The sequence below is a fragment of the Hyla sarda genome, unplaced genomic scaffold (genome assembly GCF_029499605.1).
Source record: "Hyla sarda isolate aHylSar1 unplaced genomic scaffold, aHylSar1.hap1 scaffold_58, whole genome shotgun sequence".
Lineage (NCBI taxonomy): Eukaryota > Metazoa > Chordata > Amphibia > Anura > Hylidae > Hyla > Hyla sarda.
Genome location: NW_026610592.1, coordinates 418612 through 445531, shown reverse-complemented (window position 1 = coordinate 445531; position 26920 = coordinate 418612). Strand labels below are relative to the sequence as shown.

The 26920-nt window shown below is 50.5% G+C and overlaps 1 protein-coding gene across 19 annotated transcripts in view; it reads right to left on the bottom strand.

Annotated features, from left to right (window-relative positions):
- Positions 1 to 26920, bottom strand: part of LOC130340261 (golgin subfamily A member 6-like protein 22) — a 548567-nt gene that overhangs the window by 273802 nt on the left and 247845 nt on the right. The gene's annotated exons all lie outside the window — the stretch shown is intronic.

Sequence of the window (26920 nt, the reverse complement as noted above, 5' to 3'; positions counted from 1 at the left end):
GAGAGAGGGCTTGGACCTCTTCTTTCTCCCTTTCCTTTTGCCCTTGTCTTTCTTTTTGGCCTTCTCTACACTCTCCTCATCCACACTTTCATAGTGGGAGGAATCGGAAGAGTCGGCCATATTGCCTTCCTCTTCGCCCAGTCTCCTGACCTCCTCATCCAGCACGTCCTCCTCCAGGGCTTCAGTCATTTCAGGGCCAGCTTCAGGAGCAGGGGCCGGAGCTACCCCCGTCACTTGGGCACTCTCCTGCTCCCTACTCCTCCTCCGATTTTCCTCCCGCCTTAGTTTGGCGGGGCCCTTCTTCCTCACTAGCCCTGGTGCGCCCCCATCCCTGCTCGTACCCTCTCCAGCCGAGGCAACTTCACAGCTCTCCCCAGCCGGAGCGGCCGCTGCACGGGCGAAGGCGCTAGGACAACGGCTGAAAGGGTGCCCGAGGACACCACACAGATGGCAGCGGATCTGCCTACAGGATGCGGCCAGATGACCCACCCCACCACACAAAGCACAGACCTGTACAGTACAAGCTGCGCTAAAATGGGTGGGGCTACCGCACCTGTGACAGACCTTAGGCTGCCCCTGGTAGAAGACCTGGATCCTGTCACGTCCAAGGAAGGCGGCTGACGGAATGTGGGCAACCGTACTCCCTGAACGCCTGAGTTTGACGGAAAACGTCCAGGCCCCGGACCAGATCCCGTGCTCATCAATGTTTTTCTTGGGCATGTCCGTCACATCCCCATACCGACCGAGCCAGGTCATGATGTCGTAACAAGAAAGTGACTCGTTACGGGTCAAAACGGTCACCTTCTTGACCGAGTTCTGACGGGAAATTGCCTTTACGGCAAAATCCCGCCAGCCGGGCTCGTTCTTCGCCACCTCGTAGTTTGACCAGAAGAGTTCGAGACCCTCTGGCCGAACGAAACTGACGTCAAACTCGGACGTACCGTAGGGGTGGATCAGGGCAAAGATGTCACTCGCCCTGAATTCCATCTGGAGGAGGAGCTCAACCACTTTAGCGCGAGGTGGGCACGCATCCTCACCCCTCCAAATCAGACGGACCACATTCCTGCGGTTATTGTCCTGCCCGGTTGTCGGGAGGGACCAGACCACCTCCCCATTCTGCTCTCGGAAAGCCCCCAAACCGTGCCTCTCTATCCAGAAAGACAGGTCGACCTCACCCCTTCCCTCTACCTGGATCGACCTGTCTCCCCTACGCAGAGCCTCCAGGAGGCGCTGTTGCAAGTAACCCCCGGGGACGGACGGAGACGGGGATCCCCCTGGACCCCCGGCAGCGACATTAGCATAGCTCCTAGGAGCAGTCACTGCCGGGGGGGCAGCCGGGCCAGACCCAGACCCAGACCCAGAACCACCATTCACACCACCACTCACACCACCACTCACATCATCCTTTTTCCCATTCATACCACTACTCCCACCAACATTCACTCCACTGACACTCCTCTCATCCACAACACTACTACACTCAGCATTCTCACTCATACCCTGCCTAACTGATTCTGGGCTGGCTGGGATTTGTAGTACCGCTGGCTTAATTTCCGGCTTGGCTGCTGCTGCTGCTGATGATGATGATGGCTCCTCCTTCTGAATGATCAATGGTGCCTCCTGAGTCTGGGGCTGCCCCACCGAGCGCACCCCAGCTCCTCCCACGGCGCCATTGCCGGACACTGATCCCGACACCGGGACACTCCCCCCCCTCACAGGGGAGTGCCCTGCAGTGCCCGCAGAACACACTGTACTCGGGGGACCGCCCCCCGAGCACACAGACACAACGCTCTCTGGCGCCCGGACACTCCCCCCCCTCACAGGGGAGTGCCCCGCGGCGCCAGTAGTGCCCACAGTACTCGGGGAACCGCCCCCCGAGCACACGGCAGCATAACTTGCCTCTGGCACTTGGACACGCCCCCTGCCACCCTGGGGCGGTCCTGCAGTGCCAGAGCTGCCCGGCATGTGCCCATCCTGCCCTTCCCTACCGACAGGATGGGTGGGCTTCACAACTATTGCGCCCTTAGCCTTTCCTGACGCCTTACTGTACTCCCCGTGCTGGCCCCGCTCCACCACAGGAACGGGGTCTGGCAGTTTGGGGGAGCCCGCAGCCTGAACCAGCTTTGCAGCTGGCCCAGACTGCTGGAAGGGGACAAATACATATTGTACCGTCTCCTTTGTCTTCCTTTTCTTGGACCTCTGCTTGACCACCACATCTTCACATTCCTCGTCCCCAAAGGTGAAATTCTGGAGGTGGGCTGGGGACTCCTGCATCACAATTGCCCTCAGCAGACCCCCAGCCTCACCCTCCACGTCATCCTCCTCACTCTCGCTTGGCGGAAGTGCCACCTGTCCAGCCTCAATGTAGCTGTCCTGGGTCTGGGTGTCACCTGGAGTAGCTACAACTCCCACACTTTCCTCCATCTTCTCCTCTTCACCACCATCCTCACTATCTTCGCCGCCACTACTCTCCCCATCATCCACCTCCACCTTACCTGGGGATTTCGTGGCAGCAAACCGATTGCTGTTGATCAGCTTCTCCTTGAAGAGTCCGCTCCCCTCCAGTATCTCCGCTCTCCTCGCCTCCAGCCTCACAATCTCGCCTTTCAGCGATGTTATCCTCTTCTTCAGTTCTGGCTTGCTCTTTCTGGATCCGGTACTCATCAGACTCTGGGTCGCACGCAGATCCTCTCTGGCCATCTTCAGCTCCTTGCCGCGCTGCTCGTACTCCGCAAACCTTGCGGCCATGCGGGAGCAGTACGTGGAACTGGACTCGCCGGGCCCACTCTCCGACCACATCTCCACACTGCTTTTCCTTGCCTTTCTTCCACCAGTGGATCTCTGGCTGGCATCCGTAGCCTGGGTAGCAGAGCCTGCATTGCTGCAGACTCTGCCCGATCTTCTCCCGGCCGGAACAATGGCTGTCGAAGTTTTCACTCCACTTCCCGCCAGCCTGGAACGGGGAGTGGAGCCACGAGGCTCCATTGCAGGAGCTTCTTCCCCAGGAATCTGCCACAAACCTGGGGAAAGCTTGTTGGAAAACTCTGCTTGGCTCTGCTCTGCTGGAAGTCTCAGGAGACACACCCGCACACACCCTGCTGGGAGCAGCAACTCTTTTTATTATAAAAATGCAAAACAAATCAGATACAAAATATTAAACAAAAACAAGCTTAACCAGCTATAACAAACATAACATAAATAAAATTGCAAAAACAAATTCTGCCTAACCGGCCAGCCCAAATTTACTAAAATACACTTTTACTTTTTTCACATACCAAAAAACTAAATATCACACTCAAACACGCATTCCAAAAAGAACATAAAAATAGCCCAACTTGGCTTATAAAAATATATAAAACATAAAATAAGCACGACTTGGCTATAAAACAAAAGAAAAGGAACATAAAAGGTAGCACAACTTGGCTGTAACTCAAAAATGACCCTTACCCAGGGGGAAAAAAAAAAAAAAAATAAAATAAAATAAAATAAGTAAAAAAAAAAAAAAAAAAATATTTCAGCACAACTTGCTAATAAATAACACTCTGCCTCACAGCCAGAGATCCACCGGTGAAAGAAGGGCAGGGAAAAGCAGCGCGGAGACGTGGCCGGAGAGAGGGCCCAAAGAGCCCAGCCCCACGCACCGCCCCCGCACGGCCGCAAGGCCCGCGAAGCACGCCCAGCACGGCAAGGAGCCGAGGACGGCCAGAGAGGATCTGCGCGCGGCCCAGAAACCGGCGAGAGCCGGACCCAAAAAGAGCAAGCCACAACCGAAGAAAAGGACAACACCGCCGAAAAGCGAGACCGCGAAGCCGGAAGCGAGGAGAACAGAGACACCGGAGGGGAGCAGCCCCCCCAAGGAGGAAAAAATAAAATATAAAATTTTATACACAAACATGTATACATGCATATACGCAAGCATACACATACATACATATATATATATATACATACACATGTATATACACATAAACGCACACATATACATACACATAAACACATATGACACTACTTAACTACTGGCCCGACTGCACTATACACTATATAATATAAAACAATATAAATACAAAACCCAATATATACAAAACACAATACAAAACTTACTGAAAATACACAAAAATATACTACAGAAAACAACGGAAAACACCTACACTAAAACTGTCCCCTCACCCACACCACCCCTCCTGTACATGGGTCAGAGTCCATACCGTCCATACAGTTCACAAAGTCCAGTCCTTAACTGACCCATGTCAGGACCCCAAAACACCACAAAACCACCACCCACAAATACACCCTCCCCACCTAACACTCCTCCCAACCAACTTATATACAAACTTATACATTCTGAACCACCACCCCCTTTAGGCCCAAGTTTGGTTGCCTGTAAGCCCTTCATACCATGTAAATTGAAAACAAAACAAAAAGCTAATGTGCACATGCATCAGCCCACCACCAGGGAGAAGGATGGCAGACCTGATACATAAATCATTTTATACTCTTTCCCTAACTCCCCCTACAATTCTCCCTAATTCTATCCCTACAATAAATCTGACCCTACCCTCACCCTATCTCTACCCCTATAACACTGCCCCTAACCAAAAATAAAAGGTACTCTACCCAAAAGGTTTAGTACCTAGGGCACATGAAATGAGAAACCTCTCCACAGGAGAGAAGCCCTACTGGTACCAAGACTGCCATACTCCAAAGACCTGATCTTCCCGAGGTCACCAGTGATGTTCCTACAGACCTCCACCTCGGAGAGGATTTTCTGTTGGGTCGACACTAAGCACCGTGCGTTCCACGTGTAGTACCTAACCACTAAACTGACTAAAAATAAAGTGCCCCGATCTCGGCCACCCAGGTTCCTGAATGCCCCATAAGCCCACTCCGGATAGGCAAGGCCGGCAAGTTGACTCCAGCCGATGGAAGCGCCCACCCTGTTGTAGACCCCTATGTTAAAGGGACAATGAAGCAGGAAGTGGTCCATGCTTTCCAGCGTGTCCCCACACTCTTCTCGGGGACATCCCCGGTCATCAGAGTTCCTGTACTTCAGGTTGTCCCTTACACATAGCTTCCCCTGAAAGCAGCGCCAGGCCAAGTCCCAAAACTTCTGGGGGATCCTTTTCATGTTTAAAAGATACAACCCCTCCCTCAGATCCCGACCTGGGCAGTCCCTGAGCGCCAGAGGCTTCTGGAAGTGGGTCAACAGAACCCGTTTGTCAAGGAACTGCCTTGACTGGGTCCTGATCTCCCACACTCCCAGACCCCACCGACGTATCGCCTTCAGAGTCGGGGTAGCGTAAGCCGGAAGATATCCATGTGGTGTACGGAGGTCCTTCACTTGCCCTCCTGTCTCCCATTCCTGGAAGAAAGGCCGAAACCACTCCTTGCAGGAGAGTACCCACGGAGGAGCCCTCTCTTTCCAGAGGTTTGCAATGTTGGCTTTCAAGAAGGTGTTCGTTAAGAACACCACGGGGTTTACCATAGATAAACCCCCTAGTCTCCTCGTGCGGTACGTAACCTCCCTCTTGACTAGGTTCAACCTGTTCCCCCATAACAGTTGGAAAAACAGGCTGTAGACCCTAGTGTAGTAAGCCTCTGGTAAGATACATACACTGCCCAGATAGATAAACAAGGGGAGCAGGTACGATTTGATCAGGTGTACCCTTTCCCTGAGGGTCATAGACCAACCCTTCCACTGGTTCACCCTCTGAGTGGCATCCTGGAGCTTACCATCCCAGTTTTTGGTGGGATAATCATCCTGGCCGAATGTGATGCCCAGAATTTTTGCTGACTCTTGGAGCCCTGGAAGGGTGTCAGGGAGATCAAACGTGGGATCTCCCCCTCCCAGCCAGAGACTTTCACACTTATCCCGGTTGATCTTGGACCCGGATGCCTCCGAGTAGCGGTCCACCTCTGACATCACCACATCGACCTCCTCCCGTGAGGAGACGAAAATAGTGACATCATCAGCGTACGCCACCACTCTCTGGGCGACATCCGGCTCCGCCAGAGTCATCCCGACTCCCGCCAACGGCCCACAATCTACCCTCCGGACGAAGGGATCGATTGCGAACACGTATAACAGCGGGCTCAAAGGACAACCCTGACGGACTCCGGACCCCACCTCAAAAGAGCGGCCAGACCAACCGTTCACCAGCGGGAAACTCTCTGCCCCTGCATATAAGGTGACAAGCCAATTCACAAAAGTACTCGGTAAGCCATATCTCAGGAGGACGGACCAGAGGTATTCGTGGTTCACCCGATCAAATGCTTTGGCCTGATCCAAGGACAGCATGTACCCCTTCCAGAGACCCGCACTACTCCGCTCCACTGCCTCCCTGACACTGAGGACAGCACTTAAGGTGCTTCGGCCCGGAACAGAGCAGTGCTGGGCCCCCGAAAGGAGCCGGGGTGCAAACTTCACCAACCGATTAAACAGTATCTTGGCCAGAAGCTTCCGGTCCGTATTGAGAAGAGCTATGGGCCTCCAATTCTCAATCCGGCTAGGATCTTTACCCTTTGACAGAAGAATCAGGGCTGACCTCCTCATTGACTTTGGTAGAGTGCCCGAGGAGAGACACTCATTGAATACCTCAGTCAAGAGGGGAGCTAAAGACTCCTTAAAGGTCCTGTACCACTCGGATGTTAAGCCATCCGGGCCTGGCGACTTCTTGGGGGCGAGCCCCTCGATCGCCAGTCTCACTTCCTCTTCCCTGATTTCTTCTGCCAAAACATCAAGAGAGGGGTCTACCCCTGGCTCAGGAATAGTTTCAGCCAGGAAAGCCGACATCCCGTCTCGATTTAGATCCTTCCTTCCCAAGAGGTGCGAGTAGAAGGATCTGACGACCTCCAGGATCCCTGATCTGGACCGATTCAGAGATCCCGTACTATCAATCAGTCCTGAGACCACTTTACTACTCACTGACATCTTACAGTTCTTGTAAGGGTCGGGCGAGCGGTACCTCCCGTAATCCCTCTCAAAAACCAAAGATGCGTGCCTATCGTACTGACACCCCATCAGCAAGGATTTCACTCTGGAGATATCCTCCCGGCTACCTCCAGTCGAGACAAGGAGCTCGAGTTTCCTCCTCAGACCCCGATACAGGCGGTACCTATTCAGGGACCTGAGGCTCGAGAGCTGGCGGAAGAACCCCGCAACCCGCTTCTTGAATATCTCCCACCACTCTGACTTACTACTACAAAAGTCCAGTAAAGGTACCTGACTCTGAAGAAAGTCCTCAAAGGACTGTCTTATCTCCGCTTCCTCCAGGAGGGACGAATTCAGCTTCCAATAACCTTTACCCATCCGGGGGGTCTCTGAAACATTCAAGGAAAACAAAATCATACAGTGATCGGAGAATTCCACCTCAACCACGGACACTGCGGAAGAGACGGCTTCCTCCTTTAAATAAAACCTGTCTATCCTAGACCTGCAGCTACCTCGATGATAGGTGAAACCCACGTGGCCTGAGGGGCTCCGGATGTGGGCGTCCTCTAGGCGAGCTTCCCTAACTATATTATTGAGGGCCACGCTATCGTAAGCCAGCGGACCATTGGAACCTCTCCTATCTTGGGACCTCGTGACATTATTGAAGTCCCCTCCAAAAATCACTTGCCGGCTAGTAAAAAGGAAGGGCTTAATCCTCATAAAGAGATCTTTGCGGCCCCACTTGGTTTGTGGGGCGTAGATGTTAATGAGCCGGAGCTCTTGCCCCTTCATGAGGACATCTAAGATCAGGCACCTCCCCATTTCTAACTCAATAACCCGTCGGCATTCAACCGGAGCGGTAAAAAGGACCGCCACCCCACTATACGGCTCAGCCGCAAGAGACCAGTGGGAGGGACCGCACCTCCACTCTCTTCTGGCTTTTACCAGGGAGGCTGAATCTGACAACCTGGTCTCTTGCAGATACAAAATGTCGGCTTCAACACGGCCGAGAAAATCAAAGGCTGCGAATCTAGCCGTATCAGACTTTATGCTGGCACAGTTAATGGATGCCAGCGTCAATGGGGTGAGTGCCGCCATCATGGGTGATTAAGTTAGATGGCCTCACCTTTATTTCTTCTTCCCCTTCTTCTTCGTGCCCTCATCCCCAGAAGAAGAAGAAAGGGCAGGACCGCTTTTACCCCTTTTTTTGGACTCACTCTGGTCCATATGGTCCCCGTCTCCGTCCGACCCCGGTCTAGCCCTGCCCTCTGAGGAAGGTGCCTCAACAGGACAGGGCCCAGTTCCCCCCAGAGGCTCTCTCTCCCTAGGCACCTCGCCCTCACCTTCCCCCTCCAAGGAGGGGGAGGAGATGTTATCAAGGACGAGGTACCGGTTTGACAGGTCAACCAGAGGGGGGGCAGTCAGGCTTCCGCTTTGGACCCGGCCCGCAGTACGAGGGAGAGAGGGCTTGGACCTCTTCTTTCTCCCTTTCCTTTTGCCCTTGTCTTTCTTTTTGGCCTTCTCTACACTCTCCTCATCCACACTTTCATAGTGGGAGGAATCGGAAGAGTCGGCCATATTGCCTTCCTCTTCGCCCAGTCTCCTGACCTCCTCATCCAGCACGTCCTCCTCCAGGGCTTCAGTCATTTCAGGGCCAGCTTCAGGAGCAGGGGCCGGAGCTACCCCCGTCACTTGGGCACTCTCCTGCTCCCTACTCCTCCTCCGATTTTCCTCCCGCCTTAGTTTGGCGGGGCCCTTCTTCCTCACTAGCCCTGGTGCGCCCCCATCCCTGCTCGTACCCTCTCCAGCCGAGGCAACTTCACAGCTCTCCCCAGCCGGAGCGGCCGCCGCACGGGCGAAGGCGCTAGGACAACGGCTGAAAGGGTGCCCGAGGACACCACACAGATGGCAGCGGATCTGCCTACAGGATGCGGCCAGATGACCCACCCCACCACACAAAGCACAGACCTGTACAGTACAAGCTGCGCTAAAATGGGTGGGGCTACCGCACCTGTGACAGACCTTAGGCTGCCCCTGGTAGAAGACCTGGATCCTGTCACGTCCAAGGAAGGCGGCTGACGGAATGTGGGCAACAGTACTCCCTGAACGCCTGAGTTTGACGGAAAACGTCCAGGCCCCGGACCAGATCCCGTGCTCATCAATGTTTTTCTTGGGCATGTCCGTCACATCCCCATACCGACCGAGCCAGGTCATGATGTCGTAACAAGAAAGTGACTCGTTACGGGTCAAAACGGTCACCTTCTTGACCGAGTTCTGACGGGAAATTGCCTTTACGGCAAAATCCCGCCAGCCGGGCTCGTTCTTCGCCACCTCGTAGTTTGACCAGAAGAGTTCGAGACCCTCTGGCCGAACGAAACTGACGTCAAACTCGGACGTACCGTAGGGGTGGATCAGGGCAAAGATGTCACTCGCCCTGAATTCCATCTGGAGGAGGAGCTCAACCACTTTAGCGCGAGGTGGGCACGCATCCTCACCCCTCCAAATCAGACGGACCACATTCCTGCGGTTATTGTCCTGCCCGGTTGTCGGGAGGGACCAGACCACCTCCCCATTCTGCTCTCGGAAAGCCCCCAAACCGTGCCTCTCTATCCAGAAAGACAGGTCGACCTCACCCCTTCCCTCTACCTGGATCGACCTGTCTCCCCTACGCAGAGCCTCCAGGAGGCGCTGTTGCAAGTAACCCCCGGGGACGGACGGAGACGGGGATCCCCCTGGACCCCCGGCAGCGACATTAGCATAGCTCCTAGGAGCAGTCACTGCCGGGGGGCAGCCGGGCCAGACCCAGACCCAGACCCAGAACCACCATTCACACCACCACTCACATCATCCTTTTTCCCATTCATACCACTACTCCCACCAACATTCACTCCACTGACACTCCTCTCATCCACAACACTACTACACTCAGCATTCTCACTCATACCCTGCCTAACTGATTCTGGGCTGGCTGGGATTTGTAGTACCGCTGGCTTAATTTCCGGCTTGGCTGCTGCTGCTGCTGATGATGATGATGATGGCTCCTCCTTCTGAATGATCAATGGTGCCTCCTGAGTCTGGGGCTGCCCCACCGAGCGCACCCCAGCTCCTCCCACGGCGCCATTGCCGGACACTGATCCCGACACCGGGACACTCCCCCCCCTCACAGGGGAGTGCCCTGCAGTGCCCGCAGAACACACTGTACTCGGGGGACCGCCCCCCGAGCACACAGACACAACGCTCTCTGGCGCCCGGACACTCCCCCCCCTCACAGGGGAGTGCCCCGCGGCGCCAGTAGTGCCCACAGTACTCGGGGAACCGCCCCCCGAGCACACGGCAGCATAACTTGCCTCTGGCACTTGGACACGCCCCCTGCCACCCTGGGGCGGTCCTGCAGTGCCAGAGCTGCCCGGCATGTGCCCATCCTGCCCTTCCCTACCGACAGGATGGGTGGGCTTCACAACTATTGCGCCCTTAGCCTTTCCTGACGCCTTACTGTACTCCCCGTGCTGGCCCCGCTCCACCACAGGAACGGGGTCTGGCAGTTTGGGGGAGCCCGCAGCCTGAACCAGCTTTGCAGCTGGCCCAGACTGCTGGAAGGGGACAAATACATATTGTACCGTCTCCTTTGTCTTCCTTTTCTTGGACCTCTGCTTGACCACCACATCTTCACATTCCTCGTCCCCAAAGGTGAAATTCTGGAGGTGGGCCGGGGACTCCTGCATCACAATTGCCCTCAGCAGACCCCCAGCCTCACCCTCCACGTCATCCTCCTCACTCTCGCTTGGCGGAAGTGCCACCTGTCCAGCCTCAATGTAGCTGTCCTGGGTCTGGGTGTCACCTGGAGTAGCTACAACTCCCACACTTTCCTCCATCTTCTCCTCTTCACCACCATCCTCACTATCTTCGCCGCCACTACTCTCCCCATCATCCACCTCCACCTTACCTGGGGATTTCGTGGCGGCAAACCGATTGCTGTTGATCAGCTTCTCCTTGAAGAGTCCGCTCCCCTCCAGTATCTCCGCTCTCCTCGCCTCCAGCCTCACAATCTCGCCTTTCAGCGATGTTATCCTCTTCTTCAGTTCTGGCTTGCTCTTTCTGGATCCGGTACTCATCAGACTCTGGGTCGCACGCAGATCCTCTCTGGCCATCCTCAGCTCCTTGCCGCGCTGCTCGTACTCCGCAAACCTTGCGGCCATGCGGGAGCAGTACGTGGAACTGGACTCGCCGGGCCCACTCTCCGACCACATCTCCACACTGCTTTTCCTTGCCTTTCTTCCACCAGTGGATCTCTGGCTGGCATCCGTAGCCTGGGTAGCAGAGCCTGCATTGCTGCAGACTCTGCCCGATCTTCTCCCGGCCGGAACAATGGCTGTCGAAGTTTTCACTCCACTTCCCGCCAGCCTGGAACGGGGAGTGGAGCCACGAGGCTCCATTGCAGGAGCTTCTTCCCCAGGAATCTGCCACAAACCTGGGGAAGGCTTGTTGGAAATCTCTGCTTGGCTCTGCTCTGCTGGAAGTCTCAGGAGACACACCCGCACACACCCTGCTGGGAGCAGCAATCACTGTCTATGTCAGTGTTTTCCAAGCAGGGAGCCTCCAGCTGTTGCAAAACTACAACTCCCAGCATGCCCGGACAGCCAAAGGCTGTCCGGGCATGCTGGGAGTTGTAGTTTAGCAACAGCTGGGGGCACCCTGCTTGGGAAACACTGGTCTATGTAGAGGACGGCAGCTTCTTCAGGGTCCTGTACAATACATACAATGTCGTAAAAAAAAAAGTAAAATGGAGTCGCCCTGACCTGGTGTCCAAAGGAGCAGCTATCCCTGGTACAGGTAAAGTGTACAGAACATGTAATACCTCTCTGTATTGTAGGTTGTGCAACCAGACACCAGTCAGTGCATACGCTTCAGTAATACAGGTGTTTTACCAGTGAATTGCTCATTCTGTTTGGTCAGTTCTTCCGGCCATTGACACGTATCACAGATCTGGACTGTCTGTACATTGTATGTTGAGTCTGGTTTCAAGTTACGATGGTCCAGAAAAGACCATTGTATGTTGAAACTATTGTATGTTGAGGCCATTGTAAGTTGAGGTATCACTGTACATTGTAATAATTGTCTTTTGCTTTTTATTTGACAGGGAAGAATGGCCATCACTGCAAGTCACCAGAGATTCCTTCAGGTTCTGATGTCTCATGGGATAATGGAAGGTTCTGCTGTAAGGAAATTACATAGACATTGCTGTGAAGTACACAAAGGTCAGTCCATATGGCTTAGATTTAATTAAAAGGTGCTGTTCAGGGAAATATTTTACACTAAGATGTGCTCAGGGGTTCTTAGGTTACACTAAGATGTACTCACCTGCCAAAGATCCCCTCCTGGCGTCGTTCTTAGTGTTGTCCGCTGCTCAGAACTTCCTGTTTTTTGTCCTGACACATGGAAAATGCCCATTCGGCAAATTGCTGTATGAGGCAGGTCCCCTCTGTGGCCAGTGATTGGCTGAGCGGGCAATAGAGATGGAGAACAGGAAGTTATGAGCAGTGGGAATAGCACATAATCATCGACAGGTTACTACAGTAACCCCCCGACATGTGATGGCCCCGACATGTGATCAAATCGACATAAGATGGCCTCTCAGAGGCCATTGCATGTCGATGTCAGCATTGACATACGATGCTTTTATATGTCGGGGCTAGAGATGAGCGAATCAAACTTGACGAACCCGAATTTGTTACGAATTTCATGAAAAATTTGTTTCGCAACGAATACGAATATCGCCGCGATTCTATCGCACGAATCGCTTCATTAAACTCCATTTTACAGCATTCCAGGCTATTGGGGACCTAAGATGGCGGAAAAACATGTGAGTACATGGGGCAGGGGATTATGGGAGGGCGGGAAACAGCGGCGGGAATGAAGGTAGGCGGGCTGACCCTGAACCACATGTGAGATGCAGCCTATCAGCATTCATTGACCCCTGTGATGTCACAGCCCTATATAATCGTCAGTCATCGTTCCTCTCTTCATTTCATCTATGCACTCAGAGATAGAGAGGACGGGACTGCGTGTGTGTGAATAGCTCATACCACAGCGTTACACTGCAACTGCTAGTCACATCAGCATTAGGGAAAGACAGGAGTGCAGAGTGCTGTGCTGTTACTCTGAGAAGGATCATTGATTGCTAAACCTCCTATTCACGTTATTTAGCATTGCAGCAGAGAGGGGCAGATAGCTGTCAGCTGCCTCATACAGATCTCCAAGCTGCCTGAACTTTCTGAAGCATCTTATCTCCTCATTTTTCTGCTCTATTGAGGTTTTTTTTCTCAACAAATCTTCTGCTGCTCAGAATTGTGTGACAGAGTGCAATTTAGGGTTTAATCCCTGGATTTTTTTTTGTGGTGCTGCACTGTTGGGTCCTGCTGCTGTTCAGAAATAAGTCATATTAGTGTGGACTTTAGTGCCTTTTTACCATTTTTCACCTGTTACTCAGTCTCTGTGCTAAATTCAGTGTTATACCACACGTTTTCCTGAGTAAAAATACGCTTAACAGTTGCCTTATCATTGCAAAGGGCCTACATACAAGCAAATAGCGTACCATATACCACCTTTTTTTCTGTCTCTGTGCTAAATTAAGTGTTATGCCACACGTTCAACATAGTGTTGCTCGCGAATATTCGCAATGCGAATTTTATTCGCGAATATCGCATATTCGCGAATATTTGCGAATATAGCACTATATATTCGTAATTACGAATATTAGTTTTATTTTTTTTTCTCAGTACACATCACAGTGATCACCCCTCTCTGCTTCCAGCTTGTGTGGTGTAAAGAAGGCTCTAATACTACTGTGTGAGACTGGCATGCGAATTTTCGCATATGCGAAAATGTGCATATACAAATTTTCTAATATGCGCATTTTCGCTTATGCAAATTTTTCTATAAGCAAATTTTCGCAAATGTTAATTTTCGCATATGCGAAAATAAAACGAGAATATTACGAATATGCGAATATTCACGAATATATGACTAATATTCGTCCATATATTCGCGAATATTCGCGAATTCGAATATGGCCTATGCCGCTCAACACTAGTTATACACCTGCCGGTGTATTAAAGAAAAAAAAAAGTTTTTCCTGCATACAAATGCGCTCATCATTGCAAAGGGCATACATACAACCAAGTAGTGTACTATTTAGTACCTGTATTTCTGTCTCGGTGCTAAATTCAGTGCTATTCCACACATTAGTATACACTGGCTGGTGTATACAACAAAAAAAGAGTTTTTTTCTGCCTATAAATACGCTTACAAGTGCGCTCATCATTGCAAAGGGCATACATACAACAAAGGAGTGTACTATTTAGTAACTGTTATTCTGTCTAGGGCCTATATACTTTGAAAGGACAGCCGTAAGTAATCGCCTGCTGCTGTTCTATACCCTCATAAACGCACTAAGTATGTCAGGCAGGGAAGTGCCAGGACGTGCACAGAGAAGGGGCAGAGGCCTACATACGTCAGGCAGAGTTGGCAGCAGACTTGGGGCGAGTGGCAGCAGGAGTCGCAGCAATAGGCCCTGAGCTCCCGTTAACACCCAGCGGTCGTGTCGTCGACCCATCTCTCCTCGTCAATTGGTTTGCACACTCATCCCCATCATCACAAGCGACATCTGACAACCCCAGTCAAGAGTCGGTGGGTTCCTCAGACACAACCCTCAGTTGGCATGGCCCGGGAGCAGTCCCCGTAATCCCATTGCCTTTGTCCTATGCTGTTCCCTCTCCCAAAGAAGTATCTCATGCTTTGGGTTCAGCTCCACTATTTAGCGAGGACGATGTAATAGAGGACAGTCAGCATCTAATGGGCAGCCAAGAATGTGAGGAGACATGTGTCCCTTGCTCCGCAAGGCGGGCAAGTAGTGATGCGGAGAGTGACGTGGGAGGCGGTGTTTCAATTGTTCAGGGTCCTGAGGCAGACACTGTTGTGGAACACGAGGAGGACATCAGTGACGTGCACACATCTTTTGATGATGATGAAGCCGATCGCAATTGGGAGCCGGGTGCAGAAGCCGGGGCTTCATCATCATCATCATCAGCAGAAGAGATTTGCTCTTTGTCTATGAGGCAGCAAGGCGGTAGCACGGTTGGCAATCAGCGTGGTGGTGGGTTGGCAATCAGCGTGGTGGTGGTAGCAGTGGAAATTCAGGAGCCAAACGTGCCAGGGGGAGACCACCTAGTTCGCGGCAAGCTACCATTCAGGGAGGTAGTGGAACAGGGGTTCCTGGAGACGGCGCCAATAGCAGTGAAATAGTGCGAACTACGGGTGGGAAAATCAGCTACTCTGCGGTGTGGTTGTTCTTCATAAAGAATCCGGAGGACCTTAGCGTAGTCACATGCAAAATCTGTGGGCAGAAAGTGAAGCGTGGCCAAGGTCCCAATCTCGGCACCATGGCCCTGCGTCAACACATGATTCGCCACCATAAAGCGGCCTGGGATAACCGTGGCTCCGAGGTAGTGATCCAGCCTGCCGCATCACCCAGTGGCCATCCGCTCCCTCCGTCATCCAGACAAGGCTCCACCACCTCAGCCGAAGGGAGCATTGTGTCAAACCATCCTTCTTGCGCTCCTGCTTCCTCCGCTCGTAGTCAGCCATTCCGCTAACAATCGATCGGCGAAGCCATGTCCAAAAGACAACAGTATGCGCCCACTCATCCAACGGCGCAGAAGTTGAATGTGCTCCTGTCCAAGTTGCTGGTGTTGCAGTCCCTCCCTTTCCAACTGGTGGACTCTGCAGCTTTCAGGGAATTGATGGCTTGCCAAGGTGGAGAGTCCCAAGCTGTCATTTCTTTGCGAAGAAGGCAGTACCAGCCCTGCATAAGTTTGTACAAGAGAAGGTGAGCCAGTCCTTGAGCCTGTCGGTGTGTTCAAAAGTGCACGGCAGCGCCGATGTGTGGAGCTGTAACTACGGGCAGTGACAATACATGTCATTTACAGCCCACTGGGTAAATGTTGTTCCTGCACAGCCACAGCAGCAACTTGGACAGGTCACACCGCTTCCTCCTCCACGCTCTCGCTCCCAGGCAGTTGGTCCTTTTACAGTTTGCGCCTCCTCCTCCTCCTCCCCCGTGTCCTCGGCCTCCACTGCACATCCAAATCTCGGTGGCCCTTCATCGTACCACGTGTGTAGGGCACAGCGCTGTCAAGCCGTCCTTCACATGGTTTGCCTTGGCGAACGGAGTCACACAGGGGAGGAACTGCTGAAGTTCATTAGGGAAGAAATCCGAGTATGGCTTACTCCACGAAATCTGGAAATGGGAACCATGGTGACCGACAATGGGAAGAACATTGTGGCCGCGCTGCGACAAGGAAGTGTGAACCATTCGCCCTGCATGGCACACGTGTTGAATCTGGTTGTCAAGAAGTTCATCAAGTCTTCACCCCATTTGCAAGACGTCCTGACAATGGCAAGGAAACTGTGCATGCACTTCAGCCACTCGTACACCGCCAAGCACACTTTGCTTGAGCTGCAGCGTCAGAACGGTATCCCACAACATCGTCTCATTTGTGAGTTGCCACACGTTGGAATTCCACCCTCCATATGTTGGACAGACTATAAGAACAAAGAAAAGCCATCACGGATTTTTTGATGATACAAGCAGATAGGAGTTCTCCCCTGTGTAACTTCAATGTGAACAAGTGGCAGCTCATACGTGACACCTGCCGTTTGCTGAGGCCCTTTGAGGAAGCCACATTTTTTGTTAGTCGCTCGAATTACGCCATGAACGACGTAATTCCACACCTACATTTACTCCAAAAAATGATTGAAAACATGGCTGGTCACGGCAATGGAGATGTTGCGCCTACATCAGAAGGCTACATGAGTCCTGTGGGGGATGAACTGGAGGAGGATGATGAGGGGCAGAGCGGAGCACAGTTTACGGTGGATGAGATGGCCGGTGTTTCTGGTCATTGGACAGGAGGGGAGGAGCAGGAGCAGCCAGAGGAGCTGGAGGGTTATTACGAGGGAGGCGAGACAGAGGACCCAGACACACCGTGGCAGTATGCAGTGGAGATGGAGGCAGGTAGTCCCAGTGAGTCACTGTCACAAATGGCACGATGCATGCTGAGTTGCTTGCGTATTGACCCCCGAATTGTCAAAATTCGTTAGTACGATGACTTCTGGATCTCCACCTTATTAGACCCTTGCTACCGGCCCAGAATGGGGGCCTTTTTTACACCCACTGAGAGGGAGGACAAACTGACCTACTTCAGGGAGCTTCTACGTAGTCGGTTGGCTGATGCCTATCGGCCACATGGTCCATCCACTCGCAGGTCTGACTCGGGGGGCCCTCTGCGCTCACCTTCCACTGCCACGGCTGCTGGGGAGGGGAGGGGTGGCAGGAGCAGTACCGGCTCAATCAGCAGCAGCCTGAGTCTACAGTCGCTGATGAGTAGCTTCCTTCAGCCGCATAGTGAAGCTACTCATCAGCAGCAGGTGGACATGGAGCAGGACCTGAACCAGCAGGTGATGGCTTACCTCGACATGACCCTGCCAACAACCGTTGAAGATCCGCTGGACTTCTGGGCAGCCAAACTCGATTTATGGCCGCAACTAGCGGAGTTTGCCCTGGAAAAGCTGTCCTGCCCGGCCAGTAGTGTGCCATCAGAGCGGGTGTTTAGTGCGGCCGGGGCCATAGTCACCCCAAGGCGAACTCGTCTGTCCACTAAAAATGTGGAGAGACTGACGTTTGTCAAGATGAATCAGGGATGGATCAGCCAGGATTTCCAGCCACCAATGACAGATGGGTCTGAGTGGATTGACCATGCTCCTACAACAAAATTTTCTCTATTGTGGTTGGTTATGAAACCCTCTGGGGCAGACCTGGGGATTGTACGGCCCGCTTGACACATATGGCCCTTTGATTGGCTCTGACCGGCCCGCGCTGATTGGGGGACAACTATGCTGCCTAATCTGGGGGACATCTATGCTGCCTAATCTGAGGGACAAGTATGCTCCTAATCTGGGTGACATCTATGCTGCCTAATCTGGGGGACAACTATGGTCCTAATCTGGGGGACATCTATGCTGCCTAATCTGGGGGACAACTATGCTCCTAATATGGGGAAAACTGAAGCTTCTGGCTTTGGGCCTATAATTTTTAGAAGTTTAGCAGTAGCTAAATACATGCTTAATGCAAATGTCAACATTGATCTTTAAATGTAAGGGGTTATGAAACCCTCTTGGGTACTGCAAATGACTGCTCCAGACTCATTCTTTGTCTTTCAGGAACTACTTGCCTCCCTGGTGCCTCTGGCCTTGGGCCTTAAATTTTGGGATATTTAGCTGTAGCTAAATACATGCTTAACCCGATAACGACCATGGACGAGTATAGACGTCCAGGTTGGCGGGCGTTCCCGCACCTGGATGTCTATACTCGTCCATTCTTCTCGTGGGTGCTGCCCAGTGCACCCACGAGATCGCGGCAGGGACTCGGCTGTATCACACAGCCGGGACCCTGCTGCACTGCCAGGACCGAAGTAAACTTCGGTCCCGGCAGTTTTAACCCTTACAGCCGCGGTCGGAAGTGACCGCAGGCTGTAAGTGTTATGACAGAGGGAGGGATCTCCCTCTGTCTCCTCTGCAGCACCCCGCATCGCGATCGCGGGGTGCTGTGTGTGGCCGCACTGCCGGGAATGAAGTTCACTTCACTCCTGACAGTTTAACCCCTACAGCCGCGGTCAGAAGTGACCGCTCCCTGTAAGGAGTTCTGACAGAGGGAGGGGGCTCCCTCTGTCTCTCCTGCAGCACACCGGAGCATTGCGGGGTGCTGCTGCATACCTGGGCAGCCGGGGGTCCTACAAAGACCCCCAGGTCTGCCCTGGGTATTGCCTGTAGGACGTGCCAGAGGCATGTCCTAATATGCTGCCTGCTAGTGAAAACTGGCAGGCAGCATATAACTGCAATGCTTTGGAATACTAAGTATTCCAAAGCATTAAAAAGTGTAAAAATAAATAAATAAATAAAATAAAAGTGTAAAAATAAATAAAAATGTAATAAAAGTGTAAAAAATAAAAAAAATAAAAAATTAAAAATACATTTATTAAATGAATCTAATAAAAAAAAAAAAAGCATAATGTGTAGAATCGCATTGGCGGACATCCGCAGCATGTAATATGTAATGGTGGACAAATACTCACTGTACCCCCTAGCGAATACCTTGAGGGGTCTAGTTTTTAAAATGGTGTCATTTGGGGGGGGGTGTTCCTATGTTCTACCTTTTAATTTCTGCAAACCTTGCATAGCACATAAAAAAAGATGTACTTTTCAAATTTTCAATATTTTCAAAATTTCAAGTTAACCCCTTCATGACCCAGCCCATTTTCACCTTCATGACCTGGGCATTTTTTGAAAATCTGACGACTGTCACTTTAAGCATTAATAACTCTGGAATGCTTTTACTTATCATTCTGATTCCGAGATTGTTTTTTCGTGACATATTCTACTTTATGTTATCGGTAAAATTTCACTGATATTTGTATCCTTTCTTGGTAAAAAATCTAAAAATTTCATGAAAATTTTGAAAATTTAGCATTTTTCTAACTTTGAAAGTCTCTGCTTGAAAGGAAAATGGATATTCCAAATAAATTACATATTGATTCACATATAAAATATGTCTACTTTGTGTTTGCATTAAAAAATTGACAAATTTTTACTTTTGGAAGACACCAGAGGGCTTCAAAGTTCCGCAGCAATTTTCCAATTTTTCTCAAGATTTTCAAAATCGTAATTTTTCAGGGCCCAGTTCAGGTTGGAAGTGGATTTTAAGGATCTTCATATTAGAAATACCCCATAAATGACCCCATTATAAAAACTGCACCCCCCAAAGTATTCAAAATGACATTCAGTAAGTGTTTTAACCCTTTAGGTGTTTCACAGGAATAGCAGCAAAGTGAAGGAGAAAATTCTAAATCTTCATTTTTTACACTCGCATTTTCTTGTAGACCCAATTTTTGAATTTTTACAAAAGGAGAGAAATCACCCTAAAATTGGTAACCCAATTTCTCTTGAGTAAGGAAATACCTCATATGCGTATGTCAAGTGTTCGGCGGGCGCAGTAGGGGGCTCAGAAGGGAAGGAGCGACAATGGGATTTTGGAGAGTGAGTTTTTCTGAAAGGGTTTTTGGGGGGCATGTCCCATTTAGGAAGCCCCTATGGTGCCAGAACAGTGGACCCCCCCCCACATGTGACCCCATTTTGGAAACTATACCCCTCATGGGATTTAATAAGGGGTGCAGTGAGCATTTACACCCCACTGGCGTTTGACAGATATTTGAAACAGTGGACTGTGCAAATCAAAAATTTTATTTTTCATTTTCACAGACCACTGTTCCAAAAATCTGTCATACACCAGTGGGGTGTAAATGCTCACTGCACCCCTTATTACATTCCGTGAGGGGTGTAGTTTCCAAAATGGGGTTACATGTGGATATTTATTGTTTTGCGTTTGTCAGAACTGCTGTAACAATCAGCCACCCCTGTGCAAATCGCCTCAAATGTACATGGTGCACTCTCCCTTCTGGGCCTTGTGCGCCCCCAGAGCACTTTGCGCCCACATATGGGGTATCTCCGTACTCAGGAGAAATTGCGTTACAAATTTAGAGGGTCTTTTTTCCCTTTTACCTCTTGTGAAAATGAAAAGTATAGGGCAACACCAGCATGTCAGTGTAAAAAATTTATTTTTTTACACTAACATGCTGGTGTAGACCCCAACTTCACCTTTTCATAAGGGGTTAAAGAAGAAAAAGCCCCCCAAAATTTGTAAGGCAATTTCTCCCGAGTACGGCGATACCCCATATGTGTCCCAAAACTGTTGCCCTGAAATACGACAGGGCTCCAAAGTGAGAGAGCGCCATGCGCATTTGAGGCCTGAATTAGGGATTTGCATAGGGGTGGACATAGGGGTATTCTACGCCAGTGATTCCCAAACAGGGTGCCTCCAGCTGTTGCAAAACTCCCAGCATGCCTGGACAGTCAATGGCTGTCCGGCAATACTGGGAGTTATTATTTTGCAACAGCTGGAGGCTCCGTTTTGGAAACAGTAGCGTACCAGACGTTTTTCATTTTTTGGGGGGAGGGGGGCTGTGTAGGGGTATGTGTATATGTAGTGTTTTTTACTTTTTATTTTAGGTTAGTGTCAGTGTAGTGTAGTGTTTTTAGGGTACAGTCACATGGGCAGAGGTTCACAGCAAGTTTGCCGCTGGAAGTTTGAGCTGCAGCGCAAAATTTGCGCCATCTCAAACTTGCAGCACTCACTGTAAACCTCCGCCCATGTGAGTGTACCCTGTACATTAACATTGAGGGGGGGGGGCAAACATCCAGCTGTTGCAAACTCCGAGCATGCCCTTTGGCTGTCCGTGCATGCTGGGAGTTGTAGTTTTGCAACAGCTGGAGGAACACTGGTTTGGAAACACTAAGTTAAGTAATAAACTTTCAAGTGTTTTGCAACCAAACTTAGTGTTTCCAAACCAGTGTGCCTCCAGCTGTTGCAAAACTACAACTCCCAGCATGCATGGTCTGTCAGTGCATGCTGGGAGTTATAGTTTTGCAACAATTGCAACAGCTGGAGGCACTGAGGTAGGAAACGGACAATGTTTCCCAACTAGTGTGCCTCCAGTTGTTGCAAAACTACAACTCCCAGCATGCCCAGACTGCCAAGGCATGCTGGAAGTTGTAGTTCGGCAATATCTGAAGGATCAGATGTTGCCGAACTACAACTTCCAGCATGCTTGGGCAGTCTGGGCATGCTGGGAGTTGTAGTTTTGCAACATCTGGAGGTCCACAGTTTGGAGACCACTGTATAATGGTCTCCAATCTGTGCTCTTCCAGATGTTAGAGAACTACAACTCCCAGCATGCCTGGACAGACTGAGCATGCTGAGATTTGTAGTTTTGCAACATCTGGAAGAGCACAGATTGGAGACCATTATACAGTGGTCTCCAAACTGTGGACCTCCAGATGTTGCAAAACTACAACTCCCAGCATGCCCAGAAAGCCAAAGGCTGTCTGGGCATGCTGGGAGTTGCAGTTTTGAAACTCCCAGAGGCAGCAGTGAGATCGCTTTACGGCGATCTCACTGCTGCCAATGAAGATGCCGCACTGCTGCCGGAAACTCACCTCCGGGACGCAGCGCAGCCGGGACCGCACGGAGGACGCCGGGACCGCTCGAGACACCGCTCCGACGGGTAAGTGACGCCGGGGGACGGGTCAGGGACACTTAGCAGAGCGGTGTGTCCCCCGATCCCCGTGATCCGGACTCACACACCGCGCTGCTAAGTATTCTGATAGCGAAACGCTGCTATCAGCTAGTCAGATTAGACTAGCTGATAGCAGCGATCGCTGGGGGGGGGGTGGGGGACGAAACCCCCCGTGGTCGCACGGTAAGATGGGTGGCTATCAGTGATAGCCACCATCTTTCCGGGCGCTGCGGGATGCCGCGAGTAGCGGCAGTAATGTCCATGACGTACCTGTATGTCATGGGTCGGGAACACCTTGCCACCCATGACGTACAGGTATGTCATAGGTCGGGAAGGGGTTAAATTGTTAGGCTTCTAACTAATTTAAAATGTTAATTAAAAACTATAAAATGACGTCAAAATAAAGTAGACATCTGAAAGTATAAGTTTCATAAACTATTTGGTCAGTAAGTATAAATATATGCCACCTATTAGTGTTAAAATAGCAAAAAATCGTATTTTTTTGTAAAAATTTCATGATTTTTTGCATTGTAAAAATAAACTACAAATGATATCGGCTTACTTTTACTATGTACATGAAGGACAACTTGTGACAAAAAAACAATGTCAGAATTATCGTGATTGGCAAAACGTTACCAGAGTTATTCTCTAATAAAGACAGACATCCCCGATTTGAAAAAACAGGCCTGGTCTTTCAGGGGCGTACAGGTTTATTTGCATTGGTCCTTAAGGGGTTAATGCAAATTTCAACAATGATCGTTAAATTCTCGGCGCTCTGCCAGGGCCTTCTCCTACCCCGCCTGGGCCGATCCGAGGACCTCACTAACCAACTCACTAACTAATCCAATCGCTTATAGCGACGGGCGGTGTGTACAAAGGGCAGGGACTTAATAAACGTCAGCTTATGACCCTCACTTACTGGTAATTCCTCGTTTTAAGATTAAATAATTGCAATCACAGATCCCTATCACGAACTGGTTTCAGCGTGCAACACGCACCTCTCCTTGAAAGATAGAGAGACTCTAATCCGTTTAGTGGTGCGCTAGTGCGGCCCAGGACATCTGAGGCCATAACACACCTGTTATTGCTCGATCTCACAATTGATCGGGCAAGGTAAGGGGTTATTAAAACCGCTTGGGTACTGCTGAGACCTACTCCTGACTGCTCCTGGTGCAATGTATGGGGTAATTAAACACTCTTGGGTAGTGTTATTGTTAAATTTACTGGTAATTTTATCAGTAATAAAATTAAATTTTACTTGTTGCGTGTGATTTTTTAATGAAAAAAAAAAATAGATGGAGAGGGATTAACTCTGCTTAATCATTTTTGGCGAATAGAATCCTTTTGCCATCTGATTTTTTGGAGACAGATGCACTTACACACATGTAATAATTTTTTTAACCAAATTTCAAACATTGTGTGGTTTATTACTTTTGAGAAGAATGTCTTTGGGTGGTCCACCGTCGTGCATTATAGAGTCTTCTGAACTGCTGTATATGCGCTTGTTTTAACAAAGAGGTATTTTGTCAGACAACTTCGAAAAAATGTTGCGGTTTTTTTGGGGTGGATTGTGAAGCTCGGGTGACGGGTGTGTAGTGTGTAGTGTTGAGCGGCATAGGCCATATTCGAATTCGCGAATATTCGCGAATATATGGACGAATATTCGTCATATATTCGCGAATATTCGCATATTCGTTATATTCCCGTTTTATTTTCGCGTATGCGAAAATACGCATATGCGAAAATTAGCATGTGTGATAATTCGTATATGCGAAAATTAGCATATGCGCATTTTCGCATATGCGAATTTTCGCACGCCAGTCTCACACAGTAGTATTAGAGCCTTCTTTACACCAAACAAGCTGGAAGCAGAGAGGGATGATCACTGTGATGTGTACTGTGAAGAAAAAAAAAAAAAAAAAAACGAATATTCGTAATTACGAATATATAGCGCTATATTCGCGAAATTCGCGAATTCGCGAATATGCTAAATTCGCGAATAATATTCGAATTGCGAATATTCGCGAGCAACACTAGTAGTGTGTACTAGTGCATCAGTCAACTCCAGTCTGTGCCTGTTAGGCAATATATGGGTTACTGATGCAGCAGAGGTGGGGCCTTGGTCTTGGAATTTCAATTATTTAAAACATTTGAACATATTGTGTGGTTTATTATATTATAGAAGAATGTCTTTGGGTGGTCCACCGTCCTGCATTATAGAGTCTTCTGAACTGATGTATATGCGCTTGTTTTTTCAAAAAAAAGGTATTTTGTCAGACAATTTCGATAAAATTTTGCATATTTTTGGGGTGGTTGTTGTCACGATGCCGGCTGGCAGGAGGTGGATCCTCTGTGCCAGAGAGGGATTGGCGTGGACCGTGCTAGTGGACCGGTTCTAAGTCACTACTGGTGTTCACCAGAGCCCGCCGCAAAGCGGGATGGTCTTGCTGCGGCGGTAGTGACCAGGTCGTATCCACTAGCAACGGCTCAACCTCTCTGACTGCTGAAGATAGGCGCGGTACAAGGGAGTAGACAGAAGCAAGGTCGGACGTAGCAGAAGGTCGGGGCAGGCAGCAAGGATCGTAGTCAGGGGCAACGGCAGGAGGTCTGGAACACAGGCTAGGAACACACAAGGGAACGCTTTCACTGGCACAATGGCAACAAGATCCGGCGAGGGAGTGCAGGGGAAGTGAGGTATACATAGGGAGTGCACAGGTGAACACACAGATTAGAACCACTGCGCCAATCAGCGGCGCAGTGGCCCTTTAAATCGCAGAGACCCGGCGCGCGCGCGCCCTAGGGAGCGGGGCCGCGCGCGCCGGGACAGGACCGACGGAGAGCGAGTCAGGTACGGGAGCCGGGGTGCGCATCGCGAGCGGGCGCCACCCGCATCGCGAATCGCATCCCGGCTGGAGGCGGTATCGCAGCGCACCCGGTTAGTGGATCTGACCGGGGCGCTGCGGGAGCGAGAGTGTAGCGAGCGCTCCGGGGAGGAGCGGGGACCCGGAGCGCTCGGCGTAACAGTACCCCCCCCTTGGGTCTCCCCCTCTTCTTGGAGCCTGAGAACCTGAGGACCAGACTTTTATCTAGGATATTGTCCTCAGGTTCCCAGGATCTCTCTTCAGGACCACAGCCCTCCCAGTCAACCAAAAAGAAGGTTTTTCCTCTGACCTTTTTGGAGGCCAGTATCTCCTTTACAGGAAAGATGTCTGAAGAACCGGAGACAGGAGTGGGAGAGATAAGTTTAGGAGAGAAACGGTTGATGATGAGTGGTTTAAGAAGAGAAACGTGAAAGGCATTAGGAATACGAAGAGAAGGAGGGAGAAGAAGTTTATAAGAGACAGGATTAATCTGGCACAAAATTTTGAAAGGACCAAGATAGCGTGGTCCCAATTTGTAGCTGGGAACACGGAAGCGGACATATTTAGCGGAGAGCCATACCTTGTCTCCGGGAGAAAAAATGGGGGGAGCTCTTCTTTTCTTATCAGCAAACTTCTTCATGCGTGATGAAGCCTGTAAGAGAGAATTTTGGGTCTCTTTCCATATGGTGGAAAGATCACGAGTTATTTCATCCACAGCGGGCAAACCAGAGGGCAAGGGAGTAGGGAGGGGGGGAAGAGGGTGACGGCCGTACACCACGAAAAATGGGGATTTGGAAGAAGATTCAGAAACTCTGAAGTTATACGAGAATTCGGCCCATGGTAGAAGATCTGCCCAGTCATCCTGGCGGGAGGAAACAAAATGCCGTAAATAATCACCCAGGACCTGGTTAATTCTTTCTACTTGCCCATTGGATTGAGGATGATAAGCAGAAGAAAAGTTTAATTTAATCTTGAGTTGTTTACAGAGAGCCCTCCAGAATTTTGACACGAATTGGACGCCTCTATCCGAGACGATCTGCGTGGGCAACCCGTGAAGACGAAAAATGTGTACAAAAAATTGTTTTGCCAACTGAGGCGCAGAAGGAAGACCAGGAAGAGGGATGAAATGTGCCATCTTGGAGAATCGTTCAACGACCACCCAAACAACAGTGTTGCCACGGGATGAGGGTAAGTCTGTAATAAAGTCCATACCAATCAGAGACCAGGGCTGTTCGGTAACAGGCAGAGGATGAAGAAGACCAGCGGGCTTCTGGCGAGGAGTCTTATCCCGGGCACAGACAGTGCAGGCCCGCACAAAATCAACAACATCCGTCTCCAGAGTCGGCCACCAATAGAAACGAGAGATGAGTTGCACGGATTTCTTGATGCCCGCATGGCCTGCGAGATGGGAGGAGTGACCCCATTTGAGGATTCCGAGGCGTTGGCGTGGAGTGACGAAGGTCTTCCCTGGAGGAGTTTGCCTGATGGAGGCTGGAGAAGTGGAGATCAGGCAGTCAGGAGGAATGATGTGTTGCGGAGAGAGCTCTACTTCCGAGGCATCCGAGGAACGAGAGAGAGCATCGGCCCTGATGTTCTTATCGGCAGGCCGAAAGTGAATTTCAAAATTAAATCGGGCAAAGAACAGAGACCACCTGGCCTGGCGAGGATTCAGCCGTTGGGCAGACTGGAGATAGGAGAGATTTTTGTGATCGGTGTAAATAATAACTGGAAATCTTGATCCCTCCAGCAGATGCCTCCATTCCTCAAGTGCTAATTTAATGGCTAGTAGCTCTTGATCCCCGATGGAGTAGTTCCTCTCCGCCGGAGAGAAGGTCCTATAAAAAAAACCACAAGTAACAGCATGCCCGGAAGAATTTTTTTGTAGA